The sequence below is a fragment of the Etheostoma spectabile genome, chromosome 7, assembly GCF_008692095.1.
Source record: "Etheostoma spectabile isolate EspeVRDwgs_2016 chromosome 7, UIUC_Espe_1.0, whole genome shotgun sequence".
Classification (NCBI taxonomy): domain Eukaryota; kingdom Metazoa; phylum Chordata; class Actinopteri; order Perciformes; family Percidae; genus Etheostoma; species Etheostoma spectabile.
The window spans coordinates 13586694-13611467 of NC_045739.1; the positions used below are offsets into that span (position 1 = coordinate 13586694).

General features: G+C 41.1%; 1 protein-coding gene across 1 annotated transcript in view; it reads left to right on the plus strand.

Annotated features, from left to right (window-relative positions):
• Positions 1-24774, plus strand: part of pigt (phosphatidylinositol glycan anchor biosynthesis, class T) — a 32541-nt gene that overhangs the window by 5263 nt on the left and 2504 nt on the right.

Below are 24774 nucleotides of genomic sequence, written 5' to 3' on the forward strand. Positions count from 1 at the left end.
CCATGAAATAACTGGCCTTTAAAAATAAAAATGTGCCTGCCTCTATGGAATTTAACATAGGGGTATGTATACTTATGCCCCCTGTATTTTGAGAAAGAACATTTATTTATTTACTAATACATTATTCATTCACAAAGAAAATTGATGTCTTTTTTTTTGTTTTTGTGTGTTTGTGTGTGTTTGTGTTGCGTTGTTTGTTTTGTGTTTTTTTGATGTTTTTATGTCCGGTTTTGTGTGTTGTGTGTGTGTGTTTGATCTACAGAACCCTCTACAATCACTTCAACCCACCCATCCAGCACTGTAACCTGTGGAACTCTGCTTTAGCTTCTCATTTTTCCTTTTTCCTCCACTCCATGGCTTGAAGATGCGTCCCCGGGTGTCCAGCTTGCTGTTTACAGTCTCCGGATGTGTGAGTGTGGAACCCCGGACACCAGACAACCATCTCAGCACAGCTGCTGGTCCATCCACTCTACTGCAGTGACAGTTGAGTTAGTAAAAGAGGTCCCAATAATAGGCAGGAGGATGCATATGGTAAGAAAGAGTGATTGGTATGTAGTGGATAAGGAACAAAAGCAGGGATGTGATGCAAAGGGAGGGCGAGCCAGAGCAGTCAGTGGAGGTCAGGACACAGGTAAGAACGAAAAAAACGTCAAAAGTAGGTGGAGAGACAGAAGAGAGGGATGGAGAGAAACCGAGCACAATTCGTATGCTCACCTTATCTGATAAACCCTGATGCTCCATGCTGTGAACAGATTGAATTAGAAAAGAATATTTGATCAAGGCACAATCCCTTACAACTTTATTATCCCGTGACTCCCCCCCCCACCGACTGGGCCATACCACCGTTCTAATACTAATCTCGCACTACCAAATTTCAGGGAACCTGAGCACCCAGACCCGACAGCCTCCTTACGCTACAAAAGAGGCTATTTCCCTGGAACACAACAGAGTGGTGTGAAGCCATGGTGTTTCCCAGAAACCGCATAGAGGATAATTGTTTTAATTGTTGTATATGTGCCACCTTTTTTGTTTCTAATATACCACCCCTCTGCTACACGTTCATCATGTTCTTCTGTCCCTAGCTCTCCCAAAGACAATGGCTCCCCAAGTGCTCATGGTCTCCAAGATTGCAAATATCCATATGTTCCATATGCCATCCAACGCAGAATCATGAGCAGCATGCCTGTATTTTTATAATTTCATCCCCCACAGCCATGGAATGATGATATGTGTGTGTTTATTCACACTAGATCTATGTCTAGGATGCCTGAAACCACATGTTGTCATTTTCATGTTATGTTTGCATACAGGCAATCTTTTCATCTTTTTCTTTTTTGGAATCCCACTTAGCTCCCAAGAGTGCTTGCTGATCTTCTATGGTCTATCATGAGTATGCATCCATGATATATTTTATAGATGAGATGTCCCCATCTTCTTTCTGCCCATCCCGGCACAGAGAGCCTTTCTTTCTTAAAGGACTGAGTATTTCATTAAAGAAGGCTGTGACTCATGGCGAAAGTGGGGGTCTACAGATCCATGTGTGGAACGTGCTGCTGGGTTGTAGGCACAATGATAGCCAAAGAAATAGGAAATTCCAATACATTCTGCCTGTAAAGAGCTACATGCGTCCATGTGACACAACTGCAGCCTGTTTTTGCCTTAAGGAGCTGAGATCTTTGTTTAAATATTCAGTCTGAGGAGGAGGCAAGTATTTATGATGGGGAGGTTGTGGAGAGGAAGTGATTGTGAAGGTGGTTGTAGAGGGCTCAGGTTTTGAGTGAGTATCGGTGATGGAGGAGAGAATACAGCTGACTTCTTTTCATGCTTTTTTTGCATTCCTTTCCTTTTTCCCTAGCACATTGTCTGGAGCAGAAAAGAGGAATGGTGGGTGGTTGCTTGGGGAAAAAGAGACGAGCAGAAGAGGATAAACAATGAAAGGAGAGGAAAAAAAACAGTATTAAGAGGAAAGGCTATAAGAAACAAAGGACAGGAGAGAAAATAAAAATAAATGCTTGTGGCTATAATAATGCGTTTAAACAAGGAAAGGATATCCGAGAAAGCAGAGGAAGTAGATGAGAAAAAAGAGAGCAGAGTAAAGCAAATGCAGTGGCTAGAAGAACAATTTTGGGAAACGAGTAGATAAAGTAAAGAAATAAGAAATGGAAAACGAATGCAGAAACAGGATGGAAAGTCAAGTATACTATAGGAGATGACATGGTTAAATTTCAAGTTAATATTGACCCACGAAGTTCCTTGAACCGGTCAGTTTGACCATTGCACACCCCTCACAACAGTGTCATCATCACTAAAACTGTCCACACAACAGGAATCCAGGTCAAGCTGAAGGAATGCCCCATCGTTCAAGAAAAAGCTTATAGAGAAGAAAGGGGGGCAGGAGGGGTAGAGGCGTTGGGTCCTGTTTGAGAGGCAGCGTGTGGTGTGAGACAAAGAAAAGGGAGAGGAGTTGGGTCAGGCCCGCTGCTGTTGCCATAGCTACCCAACCACAGTCTCCATCCAGATGCTGCAGCAGCAGTGGGAGCCAGAGCGGGAGATCAGTCAGTCGGTAGCTTAAGGAGAGCAGAAGAGCCCCCTGAACAGACAACTGCCTGTCACTTTCTCAAGCCATGTATAGTACCCGTGCCTTGTGGGTAGGGGGTGGAAGCCACATGAGGACGATATCCGTCTGCGGCTGGTTTAGACAACGGAAAAGAGATGCTGTGGGAGAGAGGAAAGGGGATTCCAGGGAGAATAGAGGACGAAGGAGTGATAGGAGGGGCTTGTTGCTATACGAAGATCATGAAGTAGAATCTGGGCTCGTCAATCAGGAGGCAGCTATCATGAAGCAGCTATTTATATGCATATCAAGTAACTCTTCATTTTTCATAGAAGGGGTGGTTGTAATATAAAGAACAGAAGCACAGGACCTAGGTTGAAACAATGCAATGCCCATGGAGATTTCTTTCATCCGCCGGAGTAGGGGATTAATCAACATGTGTGGTCACAGACAGAATACTCCTACAACTCACCAGGGCGATGATGTGCGATTCTATTATTATGCTAACGCAAATAGGAAAATTTTTTTGTATTAAATCCACGTCCGTGATGCAGTAGACCAATAGCCATTTGCTCTATGCCCCTAGTCCCTCCACGCAAGTCTCCACACATTGTATTCCAATCAGGTGATGGCGGCTTACACAAGTTAAAGATTAAATTCCCAATAGAAAAATAATATAATTCATAAACAAGCTCAGGGGTGCCAGGCAAATATCAACTTTGAATGCTACACTTCTATTCTGCTTAGTGCATGTGATTTCCAAAATGATTTGATGGATAAAGTAGGCAATATAGAATGGACTTGGCAAGAAGGCTACATCAGAGTGGGCTTGTGTTCCCCAGGGACCACACCCCACTTAACCAGCTGTCAGCACATTCATGATCACACGATCTTACCACATGTACACCACTGAGCACACCCATTTCTCCAGTGCCATCATGTGGGCAAACTGTTGAAAACACTGGACATCACAAAGGCAAAGATGTTTAGGGCATGATACAACTCTGAATCTGTATGTGCCTTTTCAGATTTTTGCAATTAAGGGATTCACATTGATGGGATGGATAATATCAATGCACAGTTTCAGCAAGTAAAGCCTTCTAGGCAGGCTTGTTTCTGTAAAGTTGGATCTAATGTGTGGGTTTAATGTTTTTAAAGCTCTCTCTGTAGTATTAAAAGATACATTAGAATAAAACAACACTACTACAGATTAATCTATAGTTTACTGGGACTCCCCCCAAATTAGTCAACGATGTTTGCACTTTCGAATGCATTACAAGTACTTGACACATTGTACTGTCATCATCTTATTTTGCAAGCAGGTGTTGTAAACTCCACAATCACACTCAGATCTCTGCCAGTAGAAAACGCCCTCGGAGGGTTGTCAAATGATTCGAAATACTATTATTCTTGTCGGCAGCTAAATTCGGATGACTGTAACTGTAACTATTGAACTTTGAGGATCCTTTTTTGTAACTTTCTTCTACGCCCTCATTACATTGCCAGATTTTCTGATTGTTTAAGTACTGGTACGATCCATTTTGCCCTCTTGTAACAATGTCATCATAATTCCAAAAGTGCCTTGATGTATAAAATAAGTAATTTTGTATAAAACAAAAATAGACCACATACCCCTTCCGCAACATCAAAGCTTTATCGCTTGCTTCATCTTATGCCTACATATTGTTCTCAATATATGATTCATTATTTAGAGTTCTGTTACTTATAAGACCGACACACACACTTAGCACACCACGAGCACAGAGTCCAAAATAGGAAGTTTTTTAGCCATTTGGTAGGATAGTTTAAACTTTCCACACTGTTTATGACCAACTACCTACAAAAGTCATGACATTCCCATCAGCCTACTCTTACTTGTATTTAGTGCTGATTTAGCAATGTTAGCATTCCACATGCAAACTAAAATTGTTACTGGTAAACACATAACCTGGTAAAAATGAGCTTTTCTTAGCATTGTCATTGTGAGCACGTTGCCATGCCAGCATTACATTTTGCCTAAAGTCAGGGCTGGTGTCATAAAGCCTCACAAAGCCTCACACAACTCGATAATAGTCTGGTGTCAATCGTGTCACTACACGTCCCCTGCCACAGGCCCCACTGAACAAACCTGTTGCTATTACCCAAAAATAATCTAACGTGCACCTTTCTGCTCACACACTGTTTGGTGCTTCCGTGGTCTCATCCCAGCTATAAAAACATCATGATGAACCTTGACTCCCATCAATCTTTACCATGCCCAACGGTGGCCCTGTGGTTTTCCTAAAGCCACCCTGCTTCTTCCAGGCAGGCCAATTGACAATGTGCCCTTGAATAGACCACCTCCGTTACCCTCTGCCACGCCAGCTAAACCTCCTCACTTTACACCCCCTGGCTGTACACTGTGGCTGCCATCTGTTCTGGTACCCCGCTGCCTCGGGGGCCCAGGCACAGTCACGGCACACAGTTAACAACTCGCAGGAGATAGTGAGAGCAGGGCTGAGGCATGACAAAAATGAGAATTGAATGAGGGACAAAGGCTTCGATCAGAATGGTAGTCAAGTGCAGATTATTTGTTGAAAGAAAAGCAGAGAAATATCACCACATGACTAGTCACCTCTAAAAAAGAGCAAGTCCCCCCAACACAGACTTGTAATACTTTCGAAAGCCTTGTGCATAAGCATTCTTCGAGATTTATTTTGTCACTGCTCTCATTGTTGTCCAGGCAATTCCTCCTGTATATATTGCATGTCCAACTCCTCAATATTCATCCCATTGACTGTGTTTCACCAATACATTACATGAATATAAAAATGATAATGATTAAAATATCTTCGTCTATTCAGGACAGTTCATTATAAAAATGCATTTTTGTGACACATTCTTGAAACTGATATTCATTAGCAGATGGCCATAACCACCACTGAGGATTGCAGAGGTCATGTCCGTTGTGTTTTCTATTTTTTTATGTATGTCTTTTTCCTTTTTCAAACTGCAATGCTTCTTCACTAGCGAGGAGACAATAGTTCCATCTAGAGTACAACCAGTCTCATTTTTACAATGACAATTAAATTAAATTATGTATATTAAGTGTAATAAATATTCCTTTATACCTACGAGCTGTCCATAACCCTAATAAATAATCTTTCTGGCCAAAACAAACCAAAACTAGCTGTTGTTTTCTCAGTGAAATGGCGTTCGTGTGTCGATGACATCACTCCAACATGGTATCTGTACTGTACTTGTTTATGAAATAAATAGTTTCTGGACAAACCGATAGCATGGTTTCATGCTACATGGTCCGTGCAAGGTCAAGCCTCCAGACATCACAAGTGATTTACAGCCCAAGTGTAACTCCAGCGGGTGGGATGCGGGCATCAACAGAATGAAATGATGTCAGTGAGCCAGCCAACCAATTGAAAAATGCCCAGGCCCTTGTTTGCTACCATATGTTGGTGTTGAAATGAGACGGTGTGCTGGCTTTTGTGTTTAGCTTTGCTGCAGCATCAACAAGTGAAAGTAGAAACCTGTTCTTCTCAGTTTTCTAATGATAGGCTGTTTCCTCTGTTTTTCACACGTCCATGAAATATGGTTGATAGATAGATGTTGGGACAAGTATACACCCATCTACCTTATTAGATTTTGGGCGATTACAGGAATGTTCCTTATTACTTTTTGTCAAAACTGAAATTCCCACAATCTTTATCAGCAGTGCAATTAAAGCCACAACCACAGATTCTTTTGTACCTTAAAATAATGTTTCCAAAACTCCAGTTTAGACATTAAGTATAGTTGTGAAGTGTCATGGAATACCGTACTACTTCGCCTGTAAACTTGTAGGATGTGTTTTGTGGCTCTGATGCTTTGTCAAGTCGTTGATAATGATTACACCTGTATGTCAACATGGTTACGATTTGGGTTCAGCTTGGGACTTTTATTGAAAGCCTTTGTTGAGAAAGCTGGGGGCACGAAATGTTTAAAAATGTTATTGAGCCTGACTTATACAGTGGGAATCATATCAGCGTCTCCAGCACCCCTGTTCCCTCAAAACCACGGCCTGCCTCTTTAAAAGCACAAACATCTTCATTCCACTTAAAGTAATTATGTAACATTTAGCTCAATCTCTGACAACTAATCATTTAGTTTTGCCAAAGTATTTTTTCTACAACATTTGTTATCTTATTTAATTTATACTATATGTCATTAATAAATGAGCAGCAAGCAAGTTAAATTCCCCACCAAAAAACTTTTTTATCCTTAGTTATATTGACTTCTCAAGAGTTTAACAGTCAGAAACTCATCTGCTTCATCAGTTCGGGTGGGGTGGGAATGGAACCAACACACTAACTGCATCACATTTTTGATTTGAATGTGGCTATAATATTGTGTTGTGCACGATGTGCAACACCATATTTTTCCAGCTGGGCCTCGCCCACATTCAAACCAAGTGAGAAAGTACAGACACAACACACAAAAGGAAATCTCACAGGTGCTCTAAGCGATTCACTCTTTTTAAGTTTGAGGCACATATTTTTTTGTCACATACAGGCAATCATCTTCCACTATCCGCGAGCTGCCTGTCCCCAGAACACACAAGATAAAAACACAGTCTGTGTATAACCCCAGGCGGTCTAAACGGCAACAACAACAATCTGTGCCACCTGCACCACCAACATACAAACAGCCTTCATATGTTTCAGCCAATAACGACAAGAAGGACTTGGCGGATGGGGATTGTAGGGTTATGGCACGGAATCGTAAGGACAGGAGGAGGGGATGGGATGAGGAGGGTGGGTTGGGCAGGCTACCCTAGTTGTTGTGAAAATAGCGTTTTGAAAAAAACGTCAACAAAAGTTGCCGTTCACCAAACTCGCTTAGGAGCCACCTTAAGTGAATACCAAACTGTTCAGACTTTAGTTTATATTCTCTTTTCCTTTTCATTTTAATAGCTTTTTGTCTATTGGGATAAGAAATAATATTTAATATAAAATGATACAATAATCAACTGATAAACGTACTGATTAAGAAGAAACAACTCCGGATCTGATGCTTTTATGACCACATTTACACAGACAATACCTTTGCATTCCAACCAAATAAAGACTGTCATAGCATCACATCCACGCAGTGGGCCGAAAATGTTCCGATAAGTCTTTTCCTGTCACCCACACCGATAGGTTGAGCCCAGAAAAATGTCATTCCACCTGCTCACCCACAACACCACTAGAAGAACGAACCCCTGATGTGACCAGAAAGACACTAGTCTTGAGTCCATCGTTAAGTGTTGGGCTAAGTTCCCTTATAAGAGATCGTCAGCCTAATCAAATAAAAAGCTTGCTCCAATCGGTAAGGAAGTTTTGGTTCCATCTTTGTAACTTGGGCTGCTCCTGCAGTCTATCACTTAATCTAAAAAGATTTCATTTGGGACTCATTCGCTCCTCATAGTTTCAACGTGCTGCTTGCAAAATATTTCCTCTCCCCGAGATGGTTTAATTATGAAGGTTACACACTTTTATACGTGAGTTACTAAAGTGGCGGGTGCCTTAGTTTCCAAAGACTTTCCCAGCACAAAAAGGCATAGCTTCCTGTTGCAACGTGTCATCAAAAGACCTTCAGCTCCTTCAACATATCCTAAAAAGTCTTTTTTAATTCCTCAGAGATCCCAGCAAATGTAAATGGTTCGGTCATTGCTTCTTGGACGCAGCCGCTACTCTCAAACTTTATTGCTCAGGTTAATACACCATGGGTCTTCAATGTGTGTAGGCGTTCATTCAACAAGGCTAGTCATAGACTCAAGTTCAAGTCGTGGGTGAGCAATGGTGTGTAATTTTTTTGTTCTTGTTGTTCCACTGATTTATGCTTGCCGACACATTTATTTTAAGAGTGTGTGCATAGACAAGAGAGGAGCAGCATAGGAGAGTCCAATCCTGATTGCCAGCCACCTGCAGACCGCTCTGATGCGTGTTTGGCTGCGTGCTTTTCCGCCATCATTCATACCCACAGTCTGAATATTTGGAACTGTGTGTGGAACTGCCTGACCGCTGTTCACAGGGACGACGACGAATCTCACAAATTCACATGTGATTGCGCAATATCAAGGGTACAGTTTCTATAAACAGAACCACAAAACCTCTGACCTGTTTGACTTCAGGCCTATCTCTGCCCACTATGACCTTTTCAAGGTGTAGGGCAAGACCAGGACCTGTTGTGAGCACGGTTTATTTTGTTTTGAAATTAACCAGATGTTTTATTTTGTTACTGTGCTTGATTTCCTGTTCTGCACAATCTCCTTTGAGCTCTCCAACATCCGGCAAAAGTAGAAGCTCTGCGTATCAGCACCGGAGGGCTGTGGCTCGCCGGAGCAATGACGGAGTCGGAACGCAAACCGTGAAACGCAGCCGTGAAACGCAGCGTGAACGCCGCCGGAAAGCAGCGTGAAACGCAGCGTGAAACGCACTAACGCAGTCAGTGAAAATACACACATTGACTATAATGGAACCTATTGACTCCACCGCTTTCCGGAGTGCTGTTCCACACTTGGTGGAAATCAGGGTCAATTCATTGCACCCCACATCGTGTGACTACATGAGTGTGTCGCATGTTTTTGTGGTCTACACTTAGATACAGAATCTATAGCTCAGTTCCACTGGGATCCCGTCCACTCTGCAGGAGGAGAGCACATCCCGGCCCCATGCGGGAAGACAATGGGAGGTAACAGCAGGAACAGTACAAATCACCACTGTTAGCACTGTAATCTTCAAACAAGTTACCACAGCAAAGATGCCACTCACATTGGATTCCCTCAGTGTGCAAGTGTAGGACGTGTCGGCCTATTAAAACAACTTGATGTATCACCCGAGCAGTGGCTGGAACTAGAGGCAGGGAGCCATTTCATTATGTTTCGTCCGAAAAGCTGGGTTTACCATGTGCGGACCTCAAATAGATCATCCCCAGGATGAACAGTGGCCAACACTAATTTTTGTTGTGCCAACAGTACAGACCATGAGTCGTGTGTCTACATTGTCCAGTAACCCTCATTTGTCAGGGACATCCAGATATACTTAATCTGGCCATGCGTTCATACATGGTTGTCTTTGTCATTATACCATGTATAACCATGTCAATAGCCATCTCATGCATACATGGAACAACTACGCAGGACTGGTGTCAAACAAATACGCTGCTTGCTGGTTTTCTGTTTAGAGATCTAAGATAGAAATGTGCTGTGTGTCTAATATATATTATAGTTGGTTTTATGCCTTCACTCAATTATAACACCTACGTAGATCCAGATCTAGATTATGTATCTCTTGCCTGGAACGATTTTAACAGAAAGAAATTGTTGCTGTTTTGAACATTTGTTTTGGTCTGGAGCAATATTAGTCAGTCCTACAGTAGAATTTGTTGTTTAGAGCTGTTTGGGATTGATGGTAGACAGGATAACTGCCAGTGGCCACATTCACTTTGTGACCCAAGAAAAACAAGCCACCTGCGTCTGATGCATGGGATTCTGCATGGGGTGATGTGACAAAAAAGACATTATTGTACGTCAACAGGTTTTGGCCATATGTGAACCATGTTGATGGATAAGTTGCTAGAAACCACTCGATCATCAGTAATGAAAACTCTGTACTACAGGCTTGGCCACAGTTCTAGCCATTTTATAAGATTGGATTTGAGCTTTTGGCTTACATGGACATATGGATGATTAAATTAATAGAAGTTGTGCCTGGATCTGCACAATGTGGTTTTCCTCATTAATGTGTCAAAAACAAATATTTTTGGGTCCAGCAGTCAAGAGCCGCTGAGTTAAAGCACCTGGATCCAGGGCAGCTTATCGGCACACTGAACATCCGCGTGCTTGGTTCAGCGCCTGCTGCAATGAAAGGCTGATGCTGTCCCATGGTGCTGAAACGCCCTCTGCTATAATAATTGAAAATGAAAATAGAAGGCTATGTTTGTAATTGTCACTTCTCATATCACTAGATGCATCCGCCCATTTTAAAATATAGAGTCAAATATTGAGTATTTATTATGTGGGGGATATTGAATGAGTGAAAAGCAGAGTGCTTTTAAACACAGCCAAAGACTCTCTAACCCTTCATTCACTTCCCTGCCAGCTACTCTCTTTACCTTACATAAAATCATTCCAAAAACAAAATGAAAAGCTTCTATTCATTCCCTTTTTGACTGATTACTTCTAGTACAGTTATCTGATCTGCTATGTATTTTCTCCTGAGAGGCCCTTGCAGGGATGTTTAATAATACTGTTAGTTAAGTGCCTATCAAACAGTCACTCTATGAAACCTCACACCCCTTTCTTTCATATCTGTGTGGTTAAAGTCTGTCAGTCTGCCTCATCAACCCTCCCTTACTTTAGAAGCTTTACCTGCTTTGGGCTTGTCTTCTTTCTTCCTCTTTCCATCCCTAATTTATTCCTCCTTCCTGCGGGGCCCTATTTTTCTCTGTCCCAGACAGGGTGTTTATTGGTGATGGGGCCCGGGACTCCCCTCTGCCCTCTCATCTATCTCTAACTGAACTGGCAGGTTTGTTAGGAGAAAGGGACACAGCGCCATGCACCGGTGTAAGATGAAATACATTGATTTTCTGTGTGTGGAAGAAGAGGGAGATAGGAGACACCAGAGGTGCTGCTCAGTAATGCTCTGGAGAGGTTGGAGCAAGAAGGTAAAAAGGACCTTTTTCCTTTTGTATTAGACCTGCCTTACTACACAGCTGTATTAAATTTTTTATATTAAGGGTAATTCACATGACTATTGAATGAGAGAAGAATGTATGCAATGATGCGTCTTTCAGTCCTCAGTCCTGTTTTGGTTTCAGAACTCACCATTTTACTGTTCTGGTTCACTCGCACCGCTCTCATTGCTTTCGGCTTTAGTCGCTTTGGCAGCAACGGCAACTCTTTCCGCAAAAAACCTCTGAAAAACCCTTACCCTCTGCATGCTACCTGCCCAGCACCAAACACGGACACATTAGCGACTGACCGCTGAACACAGTGGACCATTTAGCTTCTACAGCGGCAGATTATTTCCAGGAGTTGGTGGACACCAAAAACAGAGCTCCAATATTTGGAGTGAATATATCTGGCCCCAAATGGCCAAGAAAAACAGCTTTAGTAGGATTTGCAGGGAGAGAAATTTGGTAGGCTAAATTGAGGAAAATTGTTATGCACAATTGAAACAAGAATGTGGTGCTTTCCTAGTATCAAGGATGTAATTATGGTTTTCCAAATTTTAGAAAAATGTCACCATGGGAAAATAAGAGCATTTCTTGTTTTATTGTTACATTTCATTGTCTAATAACTGATTGATTGATAAAAAAATAAGTTATTATAGAAGAATTAATTGGTCTTTCATCAGTTAATTTCTCTAACAAATGTCTTAAGGTTGTCATGTTTTTCAGCAGATTAGTAGATTATGATAACTCTGATGTCAAGCTTTACTGAACGCACCTAGAAGTAAGCGTTGCCAAACAGTACCTGCTCACAACAATAACTGAACTTGATAAATACAACCAATATTCTCCATTGACTGATCCATCTCAAGTTTCAAGTCTCTGCAAGTTGTCACATTTTATTAGCTTAAAGACGCTTGGATGCACCGTATGATACAGCCAAAGCTAAGTAAGTAATATAGAAAAAAATCCCTGAAGAGCAAAATCATCTAGTTAATGTACAAAGAGGAATTCAGCATTATTGTGGAATCACTTCATAGGACCCACAGAAAATGTCCAGTATGCAGAGGCTTTCCAAATCAGACCCACACAGACCCGTCTCTTTGTTAATGGTCTCCTGAGACTAGGCTATCCATCATCTCAACGTGGCCAGTTAGCATATGGACAGTTCTTGGCTTTTTTTCAACATAGGCCACCTCCTCATCACTTTCTCTCTTTGCTCTGTTTCCCTCTCCGCATATCCTCTCTCCCACACTGATTAAGCCTCCTTGTCGTTTTTCTTCTCCTTTCCTTCCCAAAAATGTCACCACTGTTTCTACGGACTCAATACCCGAGGAGTTTCATCACTTAGCTCTTTAACCTTCACACATATTGCATACAAACTTCCTGAATTCCAGTTAACCTCACCTTAGGCTAAATACTAGCTCCATTACATACTGCCTTTAGCTTGGGTTCTCTGACAGTTGTTAAGGCTGCTTGGGTCTTCATCTCTTGATCTCCAAGGGCTGTCAGTTCAACTGCCTGTCTGTCTCTGAACAGGCATAGCCATACATGGCTCAAACACTGTCAAATGCCTAATTTGCTCCCGCTCCACAGAGAGCAGGCATTATGTAGAGCTTTTGGTTGTTGTCATCCTTTTTGTGCTCCTTTTTCATGGTTGGCTGAAAGACAGTGAAGGCGTCCACAGAGAGCAGATCTCAGCAAGGCGTCAAAATGCAGCTTAAACTATTGTGTCAGTACAGTTGGTACAACATGCAGTTATGTTACAGACAGAGAGGAGAAAGAAAGACCAAAACAAAGCAAAAATGCCAAACATTTAATGACTCTAGCTTCTGAAATATACATATTAGCTGCCTTGTAAATTGAATGTCCTTTTTGGACAGTTTTTCTTTTACAAACAAGCATTGACAGCTATTTTGTAATGAATTGTGATCGTTCTTGTGACTAAATTATTCCCACAATTCTCTGACATTTTCCAGAATTTTATAGAATTAAGCCATGTGGATGTGTTGCAAATCAGTGAGCAAGTATTAGGTGCACATTATTCATTTTCTGGTAGAATTGACCTAACCATATCGATAAGCTGGTGACAGATTAAAAAAAAACTAACTGTAAAAGTAGGAACAGCTTCAATTCTTCTTGAAATTGATTCTCCAAGAATTTTAACTGGAGGGACGAATGCCATTCCTCCATGGCCACTCCAAATCCTGATGACTGTGAAGGCCACAACACATGAAGCATACAGCATACTTTTAATTAAACTATTTAGGTATTGTACATACCCTGTATAGAAGTATGTTTTTAAAATGATTCATTCAGATGGTATATAGTGACGTATAAAAAAACGAATAATGTTATGAACATAATACCGCCCGACCACCTTACCAAGTAAACTATAAAATGACTGATGAGCCATGCATGTATCCATGGGCTGAAAGACATGTTTCATATATTCAAATTCCGCTTTAAATCATACAATCCTTTGCTTCCCACAGTCTCAACTAAACCAATTAATAAACACAACATTTATTATGGTGAGGGCAGATATTTTGTTAGGCAACCAGGAAGCTACTCTCAGACTCTAGATGCTGATGTTTCTCCTTGGCCTTGTGGGGACCTTACAGCATAATGGAGGAACAAATAACTCTTCAGTGGCTACTACTAACAGGTGGCCTTGACTGCACTCACAGTCCCTGAATGCTGACCCTGACGAACACGCAGTGACACTGGTGGGAATTACAACTCCACTACTGCAAACAAAAGTAAGAGCTTAATGGGCTGACTTCCTGTAGGTAGGAAAATCTAGCTACAGTATATCCTGATACTGTAAGCTCTGTATGTGTATCATCTCTTTTTGTGCAACCTGCATATTGTGTTCTCCTTGAAGACAGCTGAAGAACAATTCAACAACAAAAAGCACAAATTTGCAAGATTGAAATGTACCTGTTACTTGTTGCATCACATGGCCCGTGAGCACAAATTGGACTTCCAGAAATTCACTTGAGTTAGGGCTGCACCCAACACTTTTCTAGTGTCAGATTCCCACTTCTCCCCATTTATTTAGACTGAAAACCTCTCAGTCACGTTGCTCTCTCTGTTGTATCCAAGTTAACACGTTTGAGACACAGCTGAATGCAACATTTCACACCCGTTTTCTTGACTCGGAGGTTAAAATTATTCTGAATAACAGATAGAAAAGAAAAGTTATTTTGAAGAATACATAACTGGCTTTCTTGCTGAAAGTTAGGCTACTGTAGATGATAACATCGGTACCGCACTTTACAGTTAATATGAAGCTACAGCCACAACCAGCTCACTTCGCTTAGCAAAAGCCTGGAAATGGGGAAACAGCTAGCCAGTCTTGGGACCAGCTGGCAAGCAACCTCAGAAATAGTCTGACACATACCCCTGTAAAACTTTAACTTGTTGTTTTGGGGCTGGTAGTGGAGTAGTACTTTGACTGAGCCAGGCTAGCTGTTTCCCCTGTTTCCAGGTTTTATGTTAAGCTAAAGAAACCTTCTCCTAGCGGTTCCTTCTATTTGCTACAGGCAAGAGAGTGGGGTGACTCTTCACAAGGTTCTCTGAAGTGTCTTTGGGGCAAGACACAATCACAACCAGATCTACAGTGATAGATAAGTAGTCCAATGTAAGAAAACAAAAAGATAGATAGATAGATAGAAGATGATAGATAGATGATAGATAGATAATAGATAGATAGATTTTATCATCATAGAATGGTTTATAGAGTTCTTGTGTGCATACAGGTCAGTTTTGTATTAGTTTAACGCTCAAATGTGTAGGTCTATTTTTTCGTGTACATATTATAAACATCTATATTTTCGTTCACTCATTCAACCTTAAACTGGCTTGCTTTTTTACACATTACTATCATGTAACTAATTCCGTGGCACTAATACAATTTTGCTTCATTCTACTACATATTTTAACAAAGCCGTGTTAAATGAGGGGCACATTTATAAGACCGGCTGACTTTCCCATATTTCCTTGTCAAGGCCTGTCCTAGCATAAAGGAAGGTTATTACGTACAAGACACTGCTCTGGTTTGGGGTGAGTCATTGTTACAGCTCAATATCAGCTTTCACAGGGTAGATATATCTCCTTGTTCATGAGGGGCTCCATTTATACCTGCAATCTTCAGAGATTATTCTGATGTGATATTTTAGAGGATTATCCAGGTGTCAGTCAGACTGTACGAAGGAGGCTGTGACCTAAAGATCCCTGATCAGCGGGCCTGGTGGTATGAGAAACTGTCCTACAACCGCTAAATTGGTTCTGTGTTTGTGGGTTTTGGCTGCCATGCAAGCTAAGATCCAACATGTTGAAGTTGCCTGAGCAAGATGACAAATTCCTGTGAGGGCATTGTTCTTTCGTTTAACCTGCACTCTGACTTCTCAATGGAAGGGCAGTAAAACAATGTTCTCCATTCCAGCATTTCTTGTAACGCTGGTTTTCAAAAAAGAAGTAGATGGTCATTTGCACTTACAGTATTTCTAAAACATACTTGATTTGATTATCAACTTATCGTTTTAGCAATACTGTAAACAAAAGTGTTTGATCATTTATTTTGTAATTTCGTAATTTAGGGAGCACACAAAGGAAATACATTTGTTAGTTCCTAAGAAATGCTGCTTCTCTCTGTATCATTGTACATTGATACTTGGGGCTTTGAAGTGTTTGTCCAACAAACAAGCAATCTGAAGAAATTCTCTTTGGCTCTGAGAAATTTTGATAAGCACGTATTACCTTCTATGACATTCTATAGAGTAAAAATCGCACCCATATCTGCACATATATACACATATACATACAGTATATATCCATATCTATATATACTATATCTATATATAATATATATATATATTATATATATATATAATATATAGATTCCTGTACTGAATATTTTTTACAATCCTTACTCACTCCTGATTTGTGTAGATGTAACTCTGTTCAAACTTCCTGCCTAAATCTTCCTCACCAGTGTTTCCCTGTGTCCATCCTTCTCTAGGACAGAGAATACTTAGTGGAAGAAGCACAGGACAGCCCTGCTTGGACACGCCCCTGTTCGCAAAGCTTCAAGGTGTCCTCTCTACACCTCCTGGTCAACACTCTGCAATGACTAAGTGGAAGTTTGATGAAAGTGACACTTTATTAGCAGAAGAATGTAAAGGTCTTTGTCTGAACAAACTGACTAACAATTGTTACACTGCTGCTCCTGTTACCAACCTTGTACGTTCCTAAATTCTGTGAAATATAAATCAGGAGCTCAAGGAGGACGTCGCCATTCAGTTCCTTTCGAATAAAAGACTAAAGTTAAGTCGTTAGTAACATTAGTTGAGCCTAAGTAAGCACTTTGAAATAGGATGGGATCGTAGGACAGCAGGATTGACTTGTCCTGCTGTATCACTACTGCCTTCCATTCAAGAGAAACATTGCTTGGATTCTCTGTGTTTGTCTGTGAGGGCACTGAGACTGCTGTTTCTATTGACTCCTCTCCCCAGTGATGAGTAAGTGGATGAATACAGTGTCAGCCTCTGCAGCTGCAAGGGCCACTGTGTTGGAGGAAAAAGGCAGTCTTCGCCAAAGTAATCTCTTGGCAAAGACTGGGTCCCTGACGCTAGTGCAGTGATGATCCACACAGAGAGGGGGGGGTGATGTTGTGTACTTGGGTCACCAGACACTGACATTGTCCTGCAGTGTATTGACAACTGTGTATACATCTTTGACAGTGATGCATATGCCAGCAACAGAGGCTAATATTCAGAGTTCCAAATAGTTTTAGCTCTCATCACTAGCAAGAGATCTGCCAAACTGCTGGTTGTTTTTTCAGGTGTGTCATAAACCCAATGTGAAATTATCACATCCTCATGATGTTTTAAATCATCCATTAGAGGGTTGGATTCAGTAAGGGTTCATTAAAATGTGCTATGAGCATAGATGATTGCAGGCAGGTGTGATTTGAGAGATGTGAAAAATAAAGGGCCGCATTAACGAACAGATGAAAGGTAAAAAAAATTCTGAATCATTCAGTCAAGTATTCTTCGTGTGTGTAAAACTCACCATGCGTAGGATTAAAACCAATGCACTTTCCAGCCCCACGATATGTCCATAAATAGCCTATCTTACGTACAAAATCAAACATATTTGCACTGAAGATAAATTGGTAATTCAAGAGTGAGAAATTGACAGCAAACCAAGAACCACATGAAGTCTATTTGCAGGAGATATCAGAGAAGTGCAGAACATGACTGCTCCCTGGTGTTCTCTTCTTATAATGAAAGATCAATTCATTATTCCATAGGCAGGGGGATGACTAACAACCACAGAGTGATAAACAAGGGCCATGTTGAAAGCACACCTGCAAGATGCATGAATTGGTGAATGATCGCTTGCATGGCTGTGCTGAATTAGGGCATTTCACCCTAGCCTATACTTCACGTGGATAGCCGGTCATTGATCACACAGTTGATTTCAGTATGGGAAAGCGGAAGGGTGTGTTTGTGTGTGTATGTGTGTGTGTGTGTGTGTGTGTGTGTGTGTGGTTTGTGTGTGTGTGTGTGTGTGTGTTGTGTGGTGTGTGTGTGTGTGTGTGGAGGGGTAGCTGTCAATGTGTGGGGTCAGATTAGGCATATATCAAACAAGATGTGCTTGTGCCTTTTAAAATGCAACACACCAAACCTAAAGCCAAAACCCATGTGTTTTCTGAATAACCAGGCTATAATGCTGGCAGATAAGACACACGTTCGACCAACATCATAACCATGCATGCGATTTTGTGACGATAATATACGCGCTCAAGAGTCATTTGGAGGTTGGCATCATGCGAATGCAAGGTGGTACTGTAAGCTCAACGCGTTAATATCATATTACGCTTATTTACGTCCAGGTTGAGCATATGCGCTAATTATCCCTCGGTGTTTCGATATCCCGTTGGGCAAGCAATGATGCCTTTGGGGATCGCTACATCACCAAAGAATTTGGAAACATAAAAAACACTTGCATATAGGCTAGCAAAAATATCCAGAAAAAAATGTCGCTTTTATCTTACCTGTGCCATGAGCCAAATCGATGCCGGTTCGGTGAGTATGTTCGGGTCACTTTGAGATCTGCCTCGTTGCAGCAGCCGTCTAGTCCATCCGATGTAGCCATGGGGGAGACGCACAGGAATCCTGAATAAAATATTGAAAACCCAACGAGGCAGGCAAGGTCAGGAGGAAGCAGCGAGTGCAGATTTTTCGCCTGACAACAGCCGCTTTGAGCATCTACCAGGGACCATGGCTGAGCAGAAATTCAGTGTGTGTGTGCGTGTTTGTGCGTTGTGTGCGTGTGTGTGTCTGTGTCTGGGCTGTGTGCAGGATGATGTGTGGTGGGAGGGTGATGTGCCCCCGATGATGCCCGTCCCTGTCCAGCAACACGACCAAATATCCGACACACATCGATACATTTGAGCTATTACGGAATATTATATTTTTATGGTGACAATATTTTTGCAACACAGTAGTCTATGATTTTTATTGCGTCTCCCCCCCCCCACACACACACCACACACTAAGGTTGTTTAAGATGCTATCTGGTAACGCTATAAAATGCCAGCATAAGTCGAGCAAGCATTGTTATAGGCTGATCATTAATGACTTGACTGTAATTGGTTAATTAGTTAGAATCTAATGTTAAAGCATTAGAATGAACCCGGACAGCGGTCACCGGATGATGTAGGCCTAGTGTGTATGCCTACTCTAAGCTTACAGAAACAAAAAGGTGCAATGATCGGGACATCTACAGTAGGCTATTAGCACAGTAGGCTATAAGCGTTGTAATTTCTTTATGTCTATATTTCGCTCCCAAAGCAGACGAATGCATAAATCTGTTCATTATTTTGTAAACTATGATACAACGGTAGGACGTAAAACATGTTGCAGGCGTATTGTTAGAAGCATAATAGGCTATATAAAAACGCCTACTCTAAAATACAGCAATTGCATGAAAAGCATAATTAAGGCCACGCTTTCGCATCTAAAATAACTTCTACACTCTATTACAATACTGTTAAGTTATAATAATGCTTAAAATAGGATACAATCCTTCCATATTAGTATTTACTCGCAAATATCTAAAATGACTCTATTTTGCTAAACAAAGAAGGTTCACATCAGTGCCACAGGAATACATGTGAAAGCAGCCCATTGGCTTGTTCCACGAATACGCGTTAATGCGGAAGTTAACCACCCCCTAGGAGAAAGATGGCAGCTCACAGGTGCAGCTATTCGGCTTTGCTGCTTATTATTTGTAGTTTGTCCATTTTGTTGTACAGAAAGCCAAGAAACGACACTAACCGCCGATAACCTGTGACTGCGGTCGACAATACACAAACACCACAGAAAACAGCGGGACAAACGGCCAGCAGCCTCCGGTGGACAGCTGTGGAAGCAACTGAGGTTGAAGAGGCGACTCCGGATGATGCTGACACCGACAAACAAGACACTTCTACTCCCCGAAACCGCTGTCCCCCGTACCACCGCCTAAAGACGATTTTCAGGAGGAACTAGTTATCAACCGCTGCACTCGGGAGATATTTACGCCAGCTTCCAGTTCCGCACACTTTGGGAGGCTGATTTCATGAGAGGAAACAAAGGTAAGCTAACTGTTAGCAGTGATTTAACATGCCATTCATTTTAGTCAAACATAAAGTGTTACTGTTGTTAATAGAATGCATATGGACGTTTTCATACCCTTCATGTAAGTATGACGATTATGTCAGTAGTATAGTTCGTATTTTTTTACGTTCAGTATCGTTCTTATCCAGGTTCCTAGGTGTGGTTCCTTGGTGTAGACTTATGAGAACAGTGAAAATCCTTTGCTCTTTCAGTTATGAATTTAGCTTTTTTTTTTAATCTTCTTCTCTTCTTTGTGTTGTTTTGTATTCTCAGAGTCCCACTTCGGCTCTTTCCCAAGTCCCTGGGCCAGTCATCTCCAAGTTCTCAGTGCGAGAGCTCACATCTCCTTCACGCAGGGCTACTGGAGGACCTGCAATGGGGGCAGCCTTTTCTAACCGTCCCCTCCTGGGGCGTAACTCTGGGTCTGGTTCCAGGATTCTGTGACGAGTAGTACGGCCTTCTGGTGGAGGTGAAAGAAAGGTTTTGTATTTGCGGATTATGAGAAAAGGTAAACAAGCTAGTCTGGCTACCACCAGACCAAGCAAAGCTCAATAGATTTGAGATTTCTGCAGGGCAAAATCAAATTGCGGCAGAGTGGGCAGGGTTACCAAGTCTATAAACAAGCACTACTTCTCGATCTAGTATTTTCGTACCATTTTCTGCCCTTTTTTCAGTGTCGATGGTACCTGGAAGGAGCTGACAAATGTTTTGTCAGGGATCTTCTGCGCTTCACTGAACTTCATTGACTCCACCAACACTGTTCAGCCCAGTGCATCCTTCAAACCACTGGGTATAGGCAACGGTACAGAGAGGCTTTTTCAATCTCCCTTTGCATTTTGTAAGCACTTGAGTGATGAGCCTGAATAAAAGCGTATGTGTGTGATTAGACACCTTAAACTCTGGCAGCATGCAGGTGCTACAGATACTGCCCAAGAAGCATTTCATTACTTACAGACTTGTTTTTTTGTGTTACACTTGAAGTGACGGACCACAGCTTTCTTCGCTATGCCACCCTCCCAGGAGATTGTTTGCACTGAGAATTTGACACCCTGGAAGAAACTCTTGCCATGTGGATCCAAGGTGGGTGTCTTGTGTGTGTGGTGTTGTGTGTGTCTCCATTTCTGTCACACAGAACCACAGCAGTACTTAAATGCCATGTGTGCTCGCTTTGTTGATGATGCACATAGTGACATCCATGAGCTTTTGTCTGAAGCACCTCATTTGAGGCAAAAATTCTCAAGATAATATTTTCAACAACCATTTCAGTGTGTCAAATGTTGGTTACGGCAGTTAACTTAGTTTCTTTTTGTCTTTATGTGTTCATGTTGCACTTGCAGGCTGGTCTTGCTGTCCTGTTAAAGTCAGAGAAACTCTTCCACAGCAGTTTTCATTCCCAGGCAGTGCACATCAGACCCGTGCCGGGACTGGCAGTGCACAACCACATCCTGGGAGCTGAGACAGACATGAATGTGGTCTTTGACCTGCACACCCCTGGACAGGGCAAACGGGTGAGCAAAATCACATTCTTCCTACATTAATCTCTCATTTAGGTTTAGAGTTCCTGAGGTTTGTTGTGTGTGGTAGTAGAAAAAACAGATTACGCCCTTTTGGCATTAGTTAACTTAAGCTGTTTGTTCCTTCAGAGTGGTCTCTGTTTAAGATGTTCTCTCGACCCTGACCGAAGCTTGTCCACTGGCCTCCCTAGTAAAATCTACATCGACATCACAGACAACCCTCAGGTTTGACTCTCACATAATATGCTATCATCCACTCAAAATGATTAGTTATTTCCCTCAATGCAACTTAACAGAAAGAGGATTCATTTTACTGTCAAAGCAGTATGAAGGTGCAGATATTCAAAGGTTCCTTTTTGACACCTTGTAGCATTTATTTATGAGCTGGCTAAGAAATGCTGCAATGCGCTAAAAGACAATTGCAAGCAACAACATGGACTTAAACTATGCAGGCTTAAAAAAAAAATCAGCTTTGCAAAATGGAATGCACTACCACAATTGGGACTCAGGACACACATATGTTACACTAATGTAAACATAACCCTGTATACAAGAAAACTCCATTTAAGGGTACCATTTAAGATGATTTGAAACTTATGTAGCAAGGTGTCGAAGGTAATATCTGTGCACAGTATGTTGAGTGCAATTGAAGAGAATGAATTGTCATTATGCAGGGGGAGCAGTTTGGAGGTGACCCGGCCACTCCCCTGCTGAGCCAGGCAATGGTGCTGGGGGACAGACAACCTTTCTGTCTACGATCTGACCCGCAAATCACCTTTGGCACTGGTGCCGCCCTCAATCTGTTGATCCGGAAATCCAGTGGGGTGAGTAAAAACGCAAGGCATGAACACAGCTTTGTGTAAGAGACTGGACATGCAGTAGTCGTTAATAATTCAATGCAAAAACAAGGAAAATGATAGATAGATAGATAAATAGATAGATACTGTAGGTTAATAAAATACATTTAAATAGCTCAATACAGATTACAAGAAAAAAAACTTTGCATACACTTTAAATTTGATTATCTATGAATATCAAGATAATAAAACAATATAAAGATATAGTAAATACAATATACATATACTGAGTACTACTCCTATAATATAGTTTTTTAAATATTTTTTTTAATGCAATGAGGTGAGTGGGAGTATAAAGATGGAAGTCTGTAATCCAGGAGATGGTGGACAGAGATGTCTACCATCATGTTTAACAAAATATGTCAACTCAAACTGTTTGTCATATCTCAATTGGTTTTATGATAACTACTGTTCTTTTACTCTGGGTTTGTATGCATCACCATTGTATCTGCAATTCGTTTTCGTTTTCTGATAGAAAGTCCTCAACAGCAGCAGCTGAAGTGACTGTTGTTGGATTTAAAATGTTTATATGTGCTTAAACTGTGTGTGATTTGCATTATACATTTAAGCTAAAAAGCTCCAACACTGCATATTGCAACGTGTGTCCATTTTTAAAAAAACATTAGAGCAAAGCAAATACGAAAACACAACTTGTGTCCGAGATTGTTGCATTTGTATCAAAGCAACACCGTGCTTATTTGTTACCTAGAGGTTCCTTAATTTTTCAAACTGATTGAAACTGTTTATCCAGACAAAAGTCAACCTTAGCCACAGACTGGAGTCCTGTTTTCAAAAGAACACATTCAAATCATGTTCTCTAACTCTCTTTTAAATTTGAGCATATGCAGTGTTAGTGTTTTCTTGTCTCTGCTGCAATGTTTCCACATGGTCGACCATATACCTTCTTGTCTCTAATCCCTGCCTGCAGGAACATGCTGCGTCCCTTGCTCCACGGTGGCGTTTGTGGCTGGTTACGGGCTGGCAGACGGAGAGATTCACACGCTGATGTACAACAACCACCCCTACAGTCCTTCCCTGTGCTGCTGCTGGAGTCTGTGCCTTGGTACCTTCGTCTCTACATTCACACCCTCACTGTGACCAGCAGGGAAAGGACAACAAGCCCAGTGAGTGACTTTAGAAAGCCATTAGGATGCATGTGCACGCAAAATTGCAACCAGGGTGTAAGAAAAACAATTACAAATGTGCCAGTGCTGGAACAATTTTTCTATGATTGATAAATTAATAAAAGCCACTCATTACTGGTTACTTTTTGACATTATAAAATATATTAGCCTACGTGAAATGAGCCAATGTAACATTTCTGTGTAAATGTACTTTAAAGCTAGGTTAGACACTACCTGAAAAACTATAATCAGGGAACAAGTCTTTTCAAATACCGTCCACTCACACGTTGGAATCATTGCTGTGACCGTAGATTACAGAAACGGCTCTTTCTGCCCGATTTAAACATTTTAAGGGTCAACAATGTCATGATTTTGGTAAATGCTGCTGTTACACAAGAAGAGTCTGATTAACTAGTGTTTGCTTCACTACTTTGTGGTAAGTAGAGCTGATGTGAAAATAAAAATAATGGTTTATATTAGTGGAAAGAAGGATAATGTACTTCTACTAAGACAGCGAACTTATTGATTACTATGCTTTCATTTTTAGACAATCCATAGTGTTGTAGTGTTTGCTTAAAAAAAATATGGCTCTACACTGATGGGTAAAGTATTGTACTAGGTACATGAGTTCCCCCTACTGTACCTTCTTAGTTTCCTTAGAGGAATCATTGTATTGTGTAGTTCCATGCAGATACATCATTTCACCAGAGGAGGAACATGAGGCATATTTTGTGTCATGAAAGCTGAAGACTTACATTTGGTCTACCTACGGTACCTATCTTGGTACTTGGTTCTTGCTCAAACACTATACATACAGTGGCTTCCTTAGTATACCACTGTAATTCTGTATAAGTGTCCTTGGGTTTCATCAAAGGTGCTATATAAATAAGAGTTGTCTATTATTATTATTATTTTTTATTATTTTTAATGAATGTATGGAGTTTTGTCCACTGTATCATATGTCTCAACTTAGTGAAACTAGAGATTGGCATGGTGTTATTTCAGTTAGATTGATTACGGTTTGATTTGCATTGAGAGATGATCTTATGGAAAGTTCCCCATGTCTGTCTGTATGTATGGTGAAGGGTATGTGATGATGGGGGGGCGTTATTTTAATTCAAAAGGCCAAGGGAACTTTATCAGGATGCATAGTATCTTGGATCCATGAAATAACTGGCCTTTAAAAATAAAAATGTGCCTGCCTCTATGGAATTTAACATAGGGGTATGTATACTTATGCCCCCTGTATTTTGAGAAAGAACATTTATTTATTTACTAATACATTATTCATTCACAAAGAAAATTGATGTCCTTAAAAGGTTGGATTTTCCAAAATTAGGCATTAAGATCAATTTCCAAAAGATG